The 13181-nt window shown below is 33.0% G+C and overlaps 1 pseudogene; it reads right to left on the bottom strand.

Annotated features, from left to right (window-relative positions):
- Positions 1-206: 206 nt before the first annotated feature.
- On the bottom strand, positions 207-945 carry LOC134233216 (uncharacterized; annotated as a pseudogene).
- Positions 946-13181: the final 12236 nt, after the last annotated feature.

Here is a 13181-nt window from a genome sequence, read left to right as displayed (position 1 = left end):
GCAAAGGTGCTTGTATTTACAGTTCTGGGATGCGCAACGTCCCGTTTTGTGGAGAGCATAACAATTTCTGGGGTATTCTCTTGCCTTTATAGCCCCCCCCCTTTGTTTTGAAATTGGTATCGGCCACGAAAATTATGTGTCTGATTGCCATAATTAGATTGTCGTGATGTGGTGGCCATAACCCAGTACTCATAGTGCAGTTGCCCTCATGGAATTGACATGGATTCTATGTCCTTGCGGACTTGCCTATCATATGATAACCATGCCAAACCTGTGCGTCTGCTCGCTAGCTCGCGCACTATTTCACCATGTTTGATGACCGCTGGTACCAAGTTGGGGAATTTCTCAGAGTAAATGGCCAAAAATTTTTAAAATACTGTGGTCCATTGATCAAAAGATTTAATGGCTGTTTTTGATTTTGAGGTCACAAGCTTAAATTCGGATTTTCCCATGCTTTTCAAGTGTACTTACTTATCCCTACTAAATCATCTTTTGGTATTAATTTTGCAAAGTCAATGTACTTGTTTTGCCATATTTTGTTTTTGAGTTTAATATCGACTTGAGAAAAAATTGGAGTTGACAAGAGCTGTTGCTCATCATCTGAATCACTCTCCTCACTGGATGAGCTGTCCTCTGAGTCATTATCCGACTTATCTCGATCTGAACTAGAGTCTAACATGCTACCTGAAGAGGACCGTCTTCTACGTTTCCTTCCTCTCGAGCCTCTTTGGCGTTCACGTCCTCTTTCCTCCCAGATTGACCACCAGCCGACTGTTCGCGGATTGCCTTTAGGACTTGCTCTGTTACAGCTGCTACTAGCTGTGGCTGTAAGGTATCTGAAGCGTCCTGCTGAGCTGCCTGATCGGCTGAACCTGCCGCGGCTGGAACTTGTTTTCTTAGCCTTATGGCCGTGGCTGGTCGCCCCGCTCTAGCTGGTTCATTCATCTACAATATTTCTTAAGAAGATATAAACCTAATCAATAAAAATATTTCAGAGCTCCTAACCTGACCATTGAAAGCAATAATTTAAACTTTGATTATTCAGTTAGAAATTACACTCTTTAAAATTTAAATATTTGGATAAACTTGAATAAAATTCATATATCCCAATCGATGCTTGTAGTACAATTCTAGCCGACCTGACTGCTTCGTTTTATGCAATTATGCTAACTAGCAGTATCAGAACATATTACAGTGGTGTGTATTATAACTGCATCCATTATTATTTAATTTCTATTAACTACATTATGCTTTTTAACTGTGAAGTAATTATATTTACAGATTTCCAAATATATATGCATTATGCATAAAGTCCGTAGATAAGGAATCTTTAGAAACCCCAACAATAAAAGAATGTACATGTATGTATCTTACTAATTTTGTACAACACATTCAGAAAGTAGACCTCAACCATATTTGGTGAAAATTCTAACAAAACAAATAACCCTAACTTTATAGGGGTGCAGCAACTTACCAACCTTAAACCCCCACCATAGGGGTGTAAAATATGTAAATTCAACCCCGACCATATAGGAGTGCAAACTCCTGCTGAAATAATACCCCGAGCATATAGGGGTGTAAAATCCTGGAAATTAAATCATGGTTAGTTTATGTAAGTTACTTATCAATAATACACCATATTGGCAAATTCGAATAAAACAACCCCAATCCATAGGGTTGCCATATATTAAGATTGAAATGAGTTTATTTTTATATAGCATAATAAGACTGCATCAATCACCAATTAAATCAAATGCACGTAGTAGAATGTATTATAATAAGACTAAATATAAATGTTGTACAGATAAATACCCACCATTATTGATAGACTTAAAGGCCGGGGCCCGGATATAAAAGGCAGCCAATCGAAAAATGTTGGGGAAATTCAACTTTCTATGCAGCTTTCAGATTTGAGAAGCATTTTTGAGAAAATATGCTTTTTTTGATTATATTAAATTCTAATTTTTGGCATGGAAGTAGCCACCTTGATTGTGAATAATGTGTCCATCTTTCATAGTTGAAAAAAAATTATATCTTGAGTAATTTATGAATAAAGTTCTGAAGCTACACTGAATTTTGAATTTCTTCTCAGTGATTGACAAAGTAGGCGGAGATAACCAGTGTTTTGTTTACACAGGAAGTGGCTGTAGCCATGTGCTGCAGCACATGCTCTGCGTGGTATTACTATACTATAAATAGTTTTCACTACTGATTTTTATAAATGACTGAAAAACATTTTATTTTGTCAATGAATAGTAAATACACAGGTTTTGAAAAATAAACACACATGTACAGTTACTGTATTAATATTTTTTTCATACAAACCTTAGGTGAACAAGTGATAAGATAGCTCAACTAATATATTCAAGTATATTCCAGTCACTTAATTATATGAAAATAAAATATTCACAAGTCAAAAGAAATATTTTAGCACAGGTTTGAGTTCCTAATCACTCCCACATATGTCCCATGTATGGCTGATCATTGGGATTAGGTAGCCAATGTCTCACAACGGTCACAACACATTTTGGCATAAGGTCCCTCCTGTGATAAATGTAATTTTTTCTCCGCAGATCCTGTTGTAGGGCATTTCTTTTCCTCTGAATATATCTCGGATCCTTCCATACATTTCTATGGAACAACATAGTCCAGAATCTTTTGTATTTGTCCTTTCTCCTCTGAGAATTACTTCTGTTTGGTGCCTCCGGATCCTCTAACCACCACATTTGTCGGTTGGTTTCCGATGTTATACATGGACGGCATAGACAATGGATACATTCCTCTTCTTCATCGTTCTGATTTATAACAAAATCAGCAACATCATCATTGTTCTGCTCCTCTTGGACCTGGTTTCCATTGTCTTCAATTGGAACCTCATTGAATTCCCACTCATGGTGTGCAAATAGATGGCGTATTGTTTCTCTCTGAGTTTCTGTGACTTCAATAGCTAAAATAGATTTCTCTTCTGTTTCCTCCATGTTGTACTCAGCAAATTCCAAGATGGCTACACATTTACACATGTAACACTGGAAAGCCCAACCATTTCAAAAGGACCATACGGGATACATTTAATACTTACATGCAGAAAGAGAAACAAACCACATATGTGTGCATAGAGCTGCACAAATGTATTATAATGTTTAACATACTCTTCATTATCATTATTTTTTAATTAAAATGTTTTAAGATAGATAAATTTTAAAAAGAACTTTATTAGGAAACCCTAATGTGCCTCTGCATCTCTGCAGTGAAAGGTCAGATTATGTCATTGTCAGATGCTAGATCAGGATTTTGGCGGGGAAGTGCTAACTACAGATAGGATTAGGTGTCAAGTCTGACCATTTTTATGTGAGGGGTGTCAAGATTGCATATACATAGCTTCTTGGATGTAGATATCTAAAAATTAAGTTGTTTTTTTTTTTAAATGTTAAAAAAAAAATACAGGCTTTTTATAAAGTGTTCATATATGCAATTCAGCATCATTTGTTGAGTTAAAGAAAAAAAATTATGCATGTTTGTAAAGCAGCGCCCCTTTATAAAGAATAATAGTATATTCCAAGAATTAGTATCTTGTACATTTATTTGTAATAACCAAAAACCTCAAAACAAAGATAGCGAATGAAAGTGAATATGTCTAGTCAACCGAAAAAACGAAAGAGAACACCAAGTTTCAGAATTGAATTATCGGGAGATGAAAGTAAGAAAACCAGTGTTTTGGAAAATTTGCAAAAATTAAGGAGTGAATTAGAGGGCAAACTGAACAAACATGTTGGAAATCTACAAGTCATTGAATATCTCTTTTCTCTTTGGAGTGAGAAAAGAAATGAGGAACACGACATCCAAGGTGATGTTGCACAGTCTGCCCAAGAAAAATCTCCAGCTCCTAGTCCTTACATAAAAGTTCAGAAAAAGGATGTGAATCAAAAACTCTTCTTGTGTGCTGAAGAATCTTTGAGGAGACTGGTGGAAATTGCAGAATACCATGGTCAAAATTGTTCAAGGAATTTAAAAATGAAGAAAGTGCAACAAAGAGGACATGTAATGTCAACCAAATTTCAATGCGAGGAAGAGGGGTGTAGGCATACGTTTCTGTGGTCATCATCTCCTTATTTGCCCAGTAATGAATATTTGGTAAATAACCGTGTCAACCATTCTTTATTATGCAGCGGGATGCTTCCATCACACTACACTAGATTTGCCGATGGAGCAGGTATTGGAAAAATATCAAAACAGGATAGGCAAAAGTTTTTTAATCAATCTAAAAAACACATTCAAAAGGAGTATGAAGACTCCATCTACACAGCAACTCTGGAGGAAGTGGCATCATATGAAGATCTCGAGAGTATAAATATAATGACTGATGCACGACATGGCTGGCGCAAAAATGCCAAAGATTCCAGTGTAGTGGCTATTGGAGACAATACGCACAAAGTTTTATCATGTCAACACATGACAAAATCTGATGATCAAGTGTCACAACGTCATGAAAAACTCGGAACGGAAAGAATATACCAACATTTGAAAGATCAAAATGTAGCTGTAGGAATTCATACTCATGACAGGAATCTGTCGATTAATAAATATATCCGTGAGGAATGTGAGTCTACAAATCAAAATGACACCTGGCGTGCAGTCAAATCAGTTAAGTCCTCTTTGAAAAAAGTATCTTCTGGGCCAGCATATCTTGAGGGAAAAACCTGGTCATCTCAACTTGATGACAAAGTGGAGCCAGTGTGCACTCACTTTCACTGGGCCATTAGAAACTGTGATGAAGATACCGCAAAACTTCAAGCACTTCTATTGAACATAGTAGAACATTACAAGAACAATCACTCAAATTGTCATTCGTCCTCCAGGTGCAAAATGGATCCTAACTATGAAATATCTCGGAAAGTTATTTCTAACCCGTGTGCCGAGAAGTTGTTGCTAGGGGTCGTAAAAAATTCTATTGTTTATAAGCATCCACAGGATTACATTTTATGTCATGATACATTTTATGTTGAAAGCTTCAACAATGTCATGAATGTATACCAGGACAAAAGAATATCATTTTCTGATGACATGTACAGAGCAAGATCCAATTTGGCCGTATGTCATTGGAATGAAAACGTGGACAGAGATTATACATCTGTTTGGAGACCAAACCACCGAATGCCAAGAAGTGCTAAGGGTAAAAAGAACTACAAAAAATTAACTTTCTCATTTAGGAAAAATATTTGGACACGATATGTGAAGAGTGTCTTCAAAGCTAAAAGAAGAAACTGATGTTATTGATTTTATTTGAAGGAGACATGTGTAAATATCCCAAATTGTAAGAACATTAAATCAAACTCCATTATTTAATTAGTTTGAAACTTTTGTCCTGATTATCTGCAAAATCTTAACTGTTTATACACTGCATTTATGTGTTAATAAGTAAATGTTGTATACTTAATTAAACTTGAATAATTAGAGATTTGCAGTACACGCAGATTTCATTTCTTTATTTATATTTACACACAAAATGAAATGGAATTCCCACTGTCGGTGTAAACAAAGCTGACTCAGCTCAGTGCAGTTCTTATCAGCAGCACTGACAGTGATGGAGATAAGCGCCGCCTATTTTACCAGGTGGCAAAAAATCTAGGTCGCCCCGGCCTTTAATCATTGAAACAATTAGAGCCCTCACATTTTTATAATATTTCCTTGATAATTCAAATGGACCCCATCAGCCAAAAATACTGCCCGTTGATTATTAGGACACCAGAAACCAGACAGGCGAAAGAATGTTGCTGAGTCTACATTCTTCAAGTAATTAGACACTCGTCTATTGAGTTCATCCACCCTGGTGTTAAACCATGCTGTGTCCACGTGAAACCGGATACGCCTTGTCGGGGGAATTCTATGCAATGTTTGTAGCACCACCACTTCCTTCACCTTTTCCTCACAACGGAGATAAATTATAAAGTCCACAAGCTCGCGGAAAATATCATTCACTGATGTGTTTCTCCTACACAAGTCATTTGATACCGCTTGTAAAAAAAAAAACACATCTGGACACAAGTCTCTAACATAATTTGTACCTTGCGTGCGAATCTGAGCCAGTGACGCTCCTCCGTATAAAAAAAAAACATTTTCATGACAGTGTGCAGACTTGAGACAATAGATTACGTGACAAGATCAAATTATAATTACTGGTACAGGTTGCGTGTGGCATTACAATATCCGGAAAAATCTAAACAATATGTAATTTATTGATAGATGGTATAAATTACTTTATGTTGCACATAAATACAATTATATTTCATTGAAAAAAACACAGACAAATACAGTGCAGGGAAATAATTTTGTTACAGCATCAATGCTGATTTTGGTGCTTCCTATGCTTGCTGATTTTGATGCTTCCTTTGCTTGCTGATTTTGATGCTAGTTATCCTTATCCTGATCCTGGTTTGATCCTTATCCTGATGCTGGTTTGAAACTAGGTCAATGCTAGTAATGCTACCGGAAGTAGGATTATCCTGCCGGAAGTGGATAATTCAAAAACAGCATCGCTATTTTAAGCCATTAAAAATAATTTTTGGGATAATTTTTATTTGTAATTTGTAATAAATGACTTTCCTTTATCTGTTTTCACTTTTTACCGAAAAAATTAGCGATTTTTAACGAATTTCGTTTTGTCGTATTGCAATCGTAAAGAAACAAAATGGCGACATAGTGGAAGTTGGAAGTAAATCTTCATCTTGCGAAGTTATTGTAACATAATTATTTGATATTGATTGCAGCTAAAATGCGATGATTTTTCCTTTTTGTGATGCGATTTCAGTAGGTGGAATAGCCCTAGTGTGTGCAACGTGTAAGCATGGAAACGTGATGGACAATGTACATGATGAAGTTTATTTCAAATCCAGATGAAAATTTCTTGCGTGTCCTGTTAATATTTTAGCGAAAATATTATGCTATAGCCTAAATGGAAAAGTCGTAATCCAAGGAACCAATAGATCATCAGTACAGTCACTACAACCACTCAGAGGGTATGTAAACAATGTTGTTTTTTTTTTTAAAATAAGATTATATATGGTAAAGATCATGTGAAACAGATCTAGTGTTACAACAAATTAAAAACTCAAAATTCTGAGGCATTTAAACATGTTAAACCCATGTGAATTTAAAGGTCAATTTTTACAATTGAATAAAAAATAAAAGATTTTTTTTTTAAATTTAGAATCTGCTGATGCAGTATTCTGTAGTTAATCCACAAAGTATCAAGTCAAATTATACATAACCCATTGTTGCAATCACTGCCAAAATGTACAACCTTCTCCCATTCTGACCGTGGTCAAATGAGAAAGAATATTTTGTAGCTCGATCATTAATATTTTGTAGCTCATTAAATTATTGACCATTTGCAAATAAAGCAAAGTAAGATATTTTACTTTGATCATGATACCCAGTCGCAGTGTAAGAAACATTGTTGAATGAATGTAAATTGTTCATTTCAAATTGGGATGGAAAGAAACCCATGTTCACTTACAATGTCATATGACGTTACAATAAAGATTGAGGCATCAAGATAAAGATTAGGAAATTTTTTGATCAAGCAGCCATGAGCGGGATAGCTTCATGCTTACAACAATGTGGTAATGTACATATATAACCTGACCGACTGATAACCATGTCCACTCAAACAATTAGTACATGTATTTCAACTTTTGAACCAATCTAAAAGTCAACTCTTAAACAATAGTATGCATGGTTACAGATTTTATCCGTGCAGTCTTAGTTAGGCTGTTCCCTATCAAGTACTGTCCTGTGTCTGGTTTACCGGTATATCACGATTTTTTGTTGCGTGATACGTATCGTGATGCAGAGACCTAAATACCGGTCTTTAAGTACATATCATAACGTCCAGAAATTAATCATTTATTTGTTCACTCTTTCAAATTATAATTACAGAAAGTATTAAAAATGTTGTAAAAAGTGAACAGTCAACGGCATCTTACCGTCCAAACATATTTGATTTTATATACATAAAAATTTCAAGAAAGTAAAATTCTGTTTTTCTAGCATATTTTAAAAAAAAATAATTAATTTTCATATAAAAACATTGTAAAAACTGCTTTTAAAAATATCATGATAATATCGTGATATTGTGGGGAAAAAATTGTGATATATCGCGATACGAAATTTTTGGCGATACCCATCCCTACAGGTCACAGTCTAGGTCACAAGGTCATTGATCTCAATGTCATTTGAAAGAACTTTATTAGTGGAATATGCATACCGAGTATGAAACCTCCATCTCCTATGATTCAAAAGTTATGGTAAAAGTTCGAAAACTATTTTAAGCATGTAGGTCACAGTCAAGGTCACAAGGTCATTGAAGTTGGTGTCTTTTGGAAGAACTTTTTAAGTTGAGTATGCATGCCAAATATCAAGTCTCTACCTCTCAGAGTTAAAAAGTTATGGCGAATGTTCAAATTGACAATAGACAGACAGACAAACAGCTGAACAGATAAACAGACAGGACATAAACTATATACACCTCAGATCTATCGATCTGGGGGCATAAAAATTTTAAGAACAAACCATTTCTTCACAATTATTATGAATAATTTTCATTTGATTTAAAAGAATAAGCTTTATACATGGTATATCCGCTGTAAAACAAAATTATTTTATTTAAGTGGTTTGAATTATTACTCGTATGTATTTTTAATTTTTTATATAAAAATTTTATGTTTAAAATATGTTTATCGTATATAATTAACACAAAATATAAGTATAAACAAAAAAATGCCTTATTCTTTTTGCGATATTTAAATATTTTTACATACATATTGATATACGTGTACTTAGTCCTCATACAGAATCTTTGTTATCGATTAATCATTTCAGCCTCAATGGCTCCTTTTAAATTTTACCGGAGTTAAAAGAGAAAAGATGAGTGTTTGAAACTGTGATCATCACTTTGATATTAAATAGCCAAATTATGTTCAATTTGTAAAGTAACTTGTTGTCATTGTGCCCCTATTTCATAGCATAAGTACTTTAAAGTTTTAGTAGTCAGTGACAATTTATTTTCTTTTACCTTTAAAAAATAATCAATTGCTCTAAATGTGTAAAATTAAATAATTTCCTCCTCAAGTTTGTATTTTGTATATTTGTGTGATGTACACATTACTCACTGTATAAAGTTAACAACTGTAGATAAAACTGTATTTATAGCATTGTTTTTTAATATTTGGCATTTTTTGAAATTAACCTAATTAATGTTTCATATTTTTCAGGCCCATGACAGAGTAAACAAAGCAGAAATTCCTCCAGGATTTAAGTATGCTGGTCTTCTATTTGGACCTAAATCCAGCTGATGAAATTCTATCTGTTAAAATAGTGAAAATTCAAGCCAGGAACTTCTGTTAATGAGACAGTGGCATTAAAACCGTTGTGATGATGTGCGCCAAATCCATTCATGACATACATATATACATTTTAAAGTTATCTCCCACTTAGATCTAAAATGAAATGGACAGAATTTAAAGTTTAAAGTGGATTTCAAGTGATTTGTGTATTGTACATAATTTGCTCTTTTGTACAATCTTACAACTGTTCATGATGATTGTCCATATATAAATTGATTTTACAGAATAAATGAAAACATATATTTTACAATAGTGTGATGTTTGTTTTAAGTATAATGTATTAATTGAGAGATACATGTTTATATGATATTCTGTCCAAGTTGTATTTTTAGTATATACATTTAAAAAAAAATACTGCCCCTGATATTTTATTTTTGAGGACACCAACATTCCATGTAAATAGGCAATATTTCTGTTACATGTAGTGTCTTATTGAAGCTGAATGAAGCATATATAATTCTTAATTACATTTTCATGAATACTCTAAAAATAGATTTTTTAGATCACTTGAAAAAGAACATCAAACACATATTGATGACTGGTAAAATTTTCACTGATGTGCCAAGATTAATGAATTGTAATGACAAAAATAGTAATACCGGTGTGTCCTGATTCATTTAATTCTTAATATTTTGAATTTAAATAAAAAACATTTCTTTATTTGGATTTGATTCATTTAAAACTTTAATTGGAAAATTCCATATTTATAAATCTGCAATAAGAGATTGAATGTGGGGGTAACACATTGTTATGTAGGGTATTTTAGACTGAAGTAAATCATTTAAATACACAGAAAAATAAGCTTGTAGTATTTTAAATGCCTGGGAAACACACTTTTTGACATTTTAAAATTATGTTCACTATCCATAGGATTTTAAAACCAGTACAGGGAATGAAAATGACTCCACCATCAGCATGAATTCATTAGGCCGAAATAAAAAATACTCTTGTTTCCTGTCACCCGTCCTACCCTACATTTTACCCTCCAACCCTAAAAGTTTTTATTACATTTTCATTTTTTGGGTTACTATTTTCCTAAAGTACTAAAGTTGACCAACAATATTTACAGAACTTATTCATCATAAGTGTACAGGATACCTTTACTTTATAAATCTTTATTAACAAACTTTCTTGTTATTACATACTATATGTTCTGGCTGTTCTGCATTCATTGAGTTTTGAAAATAAAATTTTTTCCCCAATTTTTTCTCTACCTACCTACCCTAATCTTTTTGGTCAGGGGACAGGAAACAAGAGTATTATTTTCTTTTGGCCTTATGGCGTGTTCGTTATAATCATGTTTTACTGTGTAGATATTTCTTCCCTTATATCATGATACTAGACAATGTAATAAATACATTTTCCTAATTGTTTAAGCCAGTAGTTTAAATCATCCAATATTTATATATGCTCTAGTGTACCATAGATTAAGAGTTTGCTGCTAGCCAGATACCGTAATTCTTTTCATCTTGATGATATACATGTGAAATTAAAACTGTTAATTAAGTACCGTACAAAACAAATTTCGCAATTTTAAAAATGAAAACTTAACATGCTTAACATGAAATTTACAGTAACATTTTCTATCAGTTTTTCTGTTCTGTCTTAATTAACCACCTTGGTAAAATGTTCATTTTCTGAAAATTTAGCAAAATCTTATATCATCTTTACCAAATTTTTCTTCTACCACTCCTTAGAAGCTAATAGTGCTGTATTAGGGCACAATATATTTGAAGTAGGAGACAAAATAAAGATTATTTTATGTTTGTTGTAGAACAACAAAGTACACATGTAAAATTTTAACTTCATGGAAACAATAAAAACAAAATTTCCAGTGTCTAATAAATTACAATTTATTTATAGTCAGTGCCAAGTTAACCAATGAAATTATAATATAAATGAAATTACAAAGTGTCCCATAACATCTTTTAGAATTTTATGAAATAGTGTAATCATGGAATTATTAGATTAATAGTTTTACAATTCATGTCCCATATTCACTCTTTTTCACTTGTATTATATTATGTCAATAAAGTCAAATAAATAAATAAATAGAATCATGGTGTTCGCATGAACAAATGAAGTTTTTTTTTCTTTGTCACCAGTAGTTTCTTTCAACAAATTCAAATTCCAGAATTTTTTTATTGTAAGTTATAAATCCACCATAACATCATACTGTTCATGTCCTCTACTGTCCCTGCCCTCTACTTTTAGGAATGAAGAACACTTGTCTTTTTTAAAAAGCAGAATTTTGTTTGAATCATCAGTCTCCGACATCACTGCATGTAGATTGTCCGGTCCTTTGAATGAAACCATATAAACGAAGTTCCAGTGTCGCAGTTCATGTAGGTGTTGGTACGAAAAAGATCTCTCACTTTTCAAATTCTTTGGTGCTGAGTACAGGTTAAAATATACAGCTCTTCACCGGAACGTGTTGGCGTCTTCATATGAATGAATTAGATCTAGATTCTTATGTGCGGTGATGAAGCAACAAAACTGTGGACTGTTCATAGCACTCCCATTTCTAAAAAAGTACAAAGAAGACAAGATTTATTCATTGATGATTGATCACCTTAATATTATTACTTTTTTTTTTATCTCCCACAATTTTAATTTGGGAAAAACACAATAATAATTATTTATAGCATATACAATTGAATAGACTTCCTATTGATTAAAGTTTGTGTATTTAATTGAATTGAGATCTTATTTGCAAGGGTATAAATGGATTCAAGTACATTTAAAAAATAAATTCTACATACAGGACATACTAGCTGCATATCTGTAGCTCTCCAAAAAATATATTGATAGACCGGAGAGATACAGTGCCACCCATTGAAAAAACTGTATATTTATTGCGTACAAAAAAGTGCGCTTGGTTCTCAATTTATTTCTCCATGTTTTTAAAACTGTAATCTCAACATATTACTAACCATGTGTTCCTAACATATTCTTTCGCTGTTTCCACAACCAAACATTCCTCATAATTGTTGTTAATAGTCCTCCTGACCCTGATATTGTTAAGTCATCGAACATTTCGTTTATTTATACTGCCATTTTGGTTTCAAAGATAATTCGGTCCAATACGCTTCGTTCAGATGTCAACTATGAGAGTACTTGATTGAGGATAAAGGAATTTTTTAAAAATCTTTCCTTTTATGCAATTGAGGTAAGAATTTGGAAGAATTAATCAGGAACCGAGCACACTTTTTTGTGCGCAATAAATATACAGTTTTTTCAATGGGTGGCACTGTAGCTCTCCAGTCTACCAATATATTTTTTTCAGAGAGCTACAGATCTGCAGCTAAGGACATACAAACTACTTTGTATACACAATTTTCCACTATGAAGATGCTATTCATCAAACAAGGAAAAGAATATGTAGTGAAAAAGTTTTAAAATAAATGTATGCATATTTTCAAGCACAGATCCTCTCTCCTATATATCATAATTATTTTTGCTATTTCAAAATGATTTTTTGTACATACACAAATTCATTTTTCTGCACAAGTTATCATAAAGTTTAAGAACTTTTGCATTAAAAAAATATTTACACCAGATTCATTAACATAAAATCAACTATTGCATTGGATTAATTATTACGTTTGGTTCATTACACCTCAGTCTATGATTAATTGCTTGCAGATAATCTCGTCAAAGGCACTGGGACTTTTATTTCTGACTTCCGTAAATTTAGAGGAAATTCGAATTGAAAAACTTCGTAGCATGTGTATGCCCAAAAAACCCAATGGAATTTCGTAGTAATTAGTCATACTCACA

The sequence above is a fragment of the Saccostrea cucullata genome, unplaced genomic scaffold (assembly GCF_032062105.1).
Source record: "Saccostrea cucullata isolate Sc308-1 unplaced genomic scaffold, CSIRO_AGI_Scuc_v1 ctg4217, whole genome shotgun sequence".
In the NCBI taxonomy this organism is placed as follows: Eukaryota; Metazoa; Mollusca; class Bivalvia; order Ostreida; family Ostreidae; genus Saccostrea; species Saccostrea cuccullata.
Note: the sequence above shows the minus strand (reverse complement) of the source record. Positions and strands in the feature narration are given on the sequence as shown.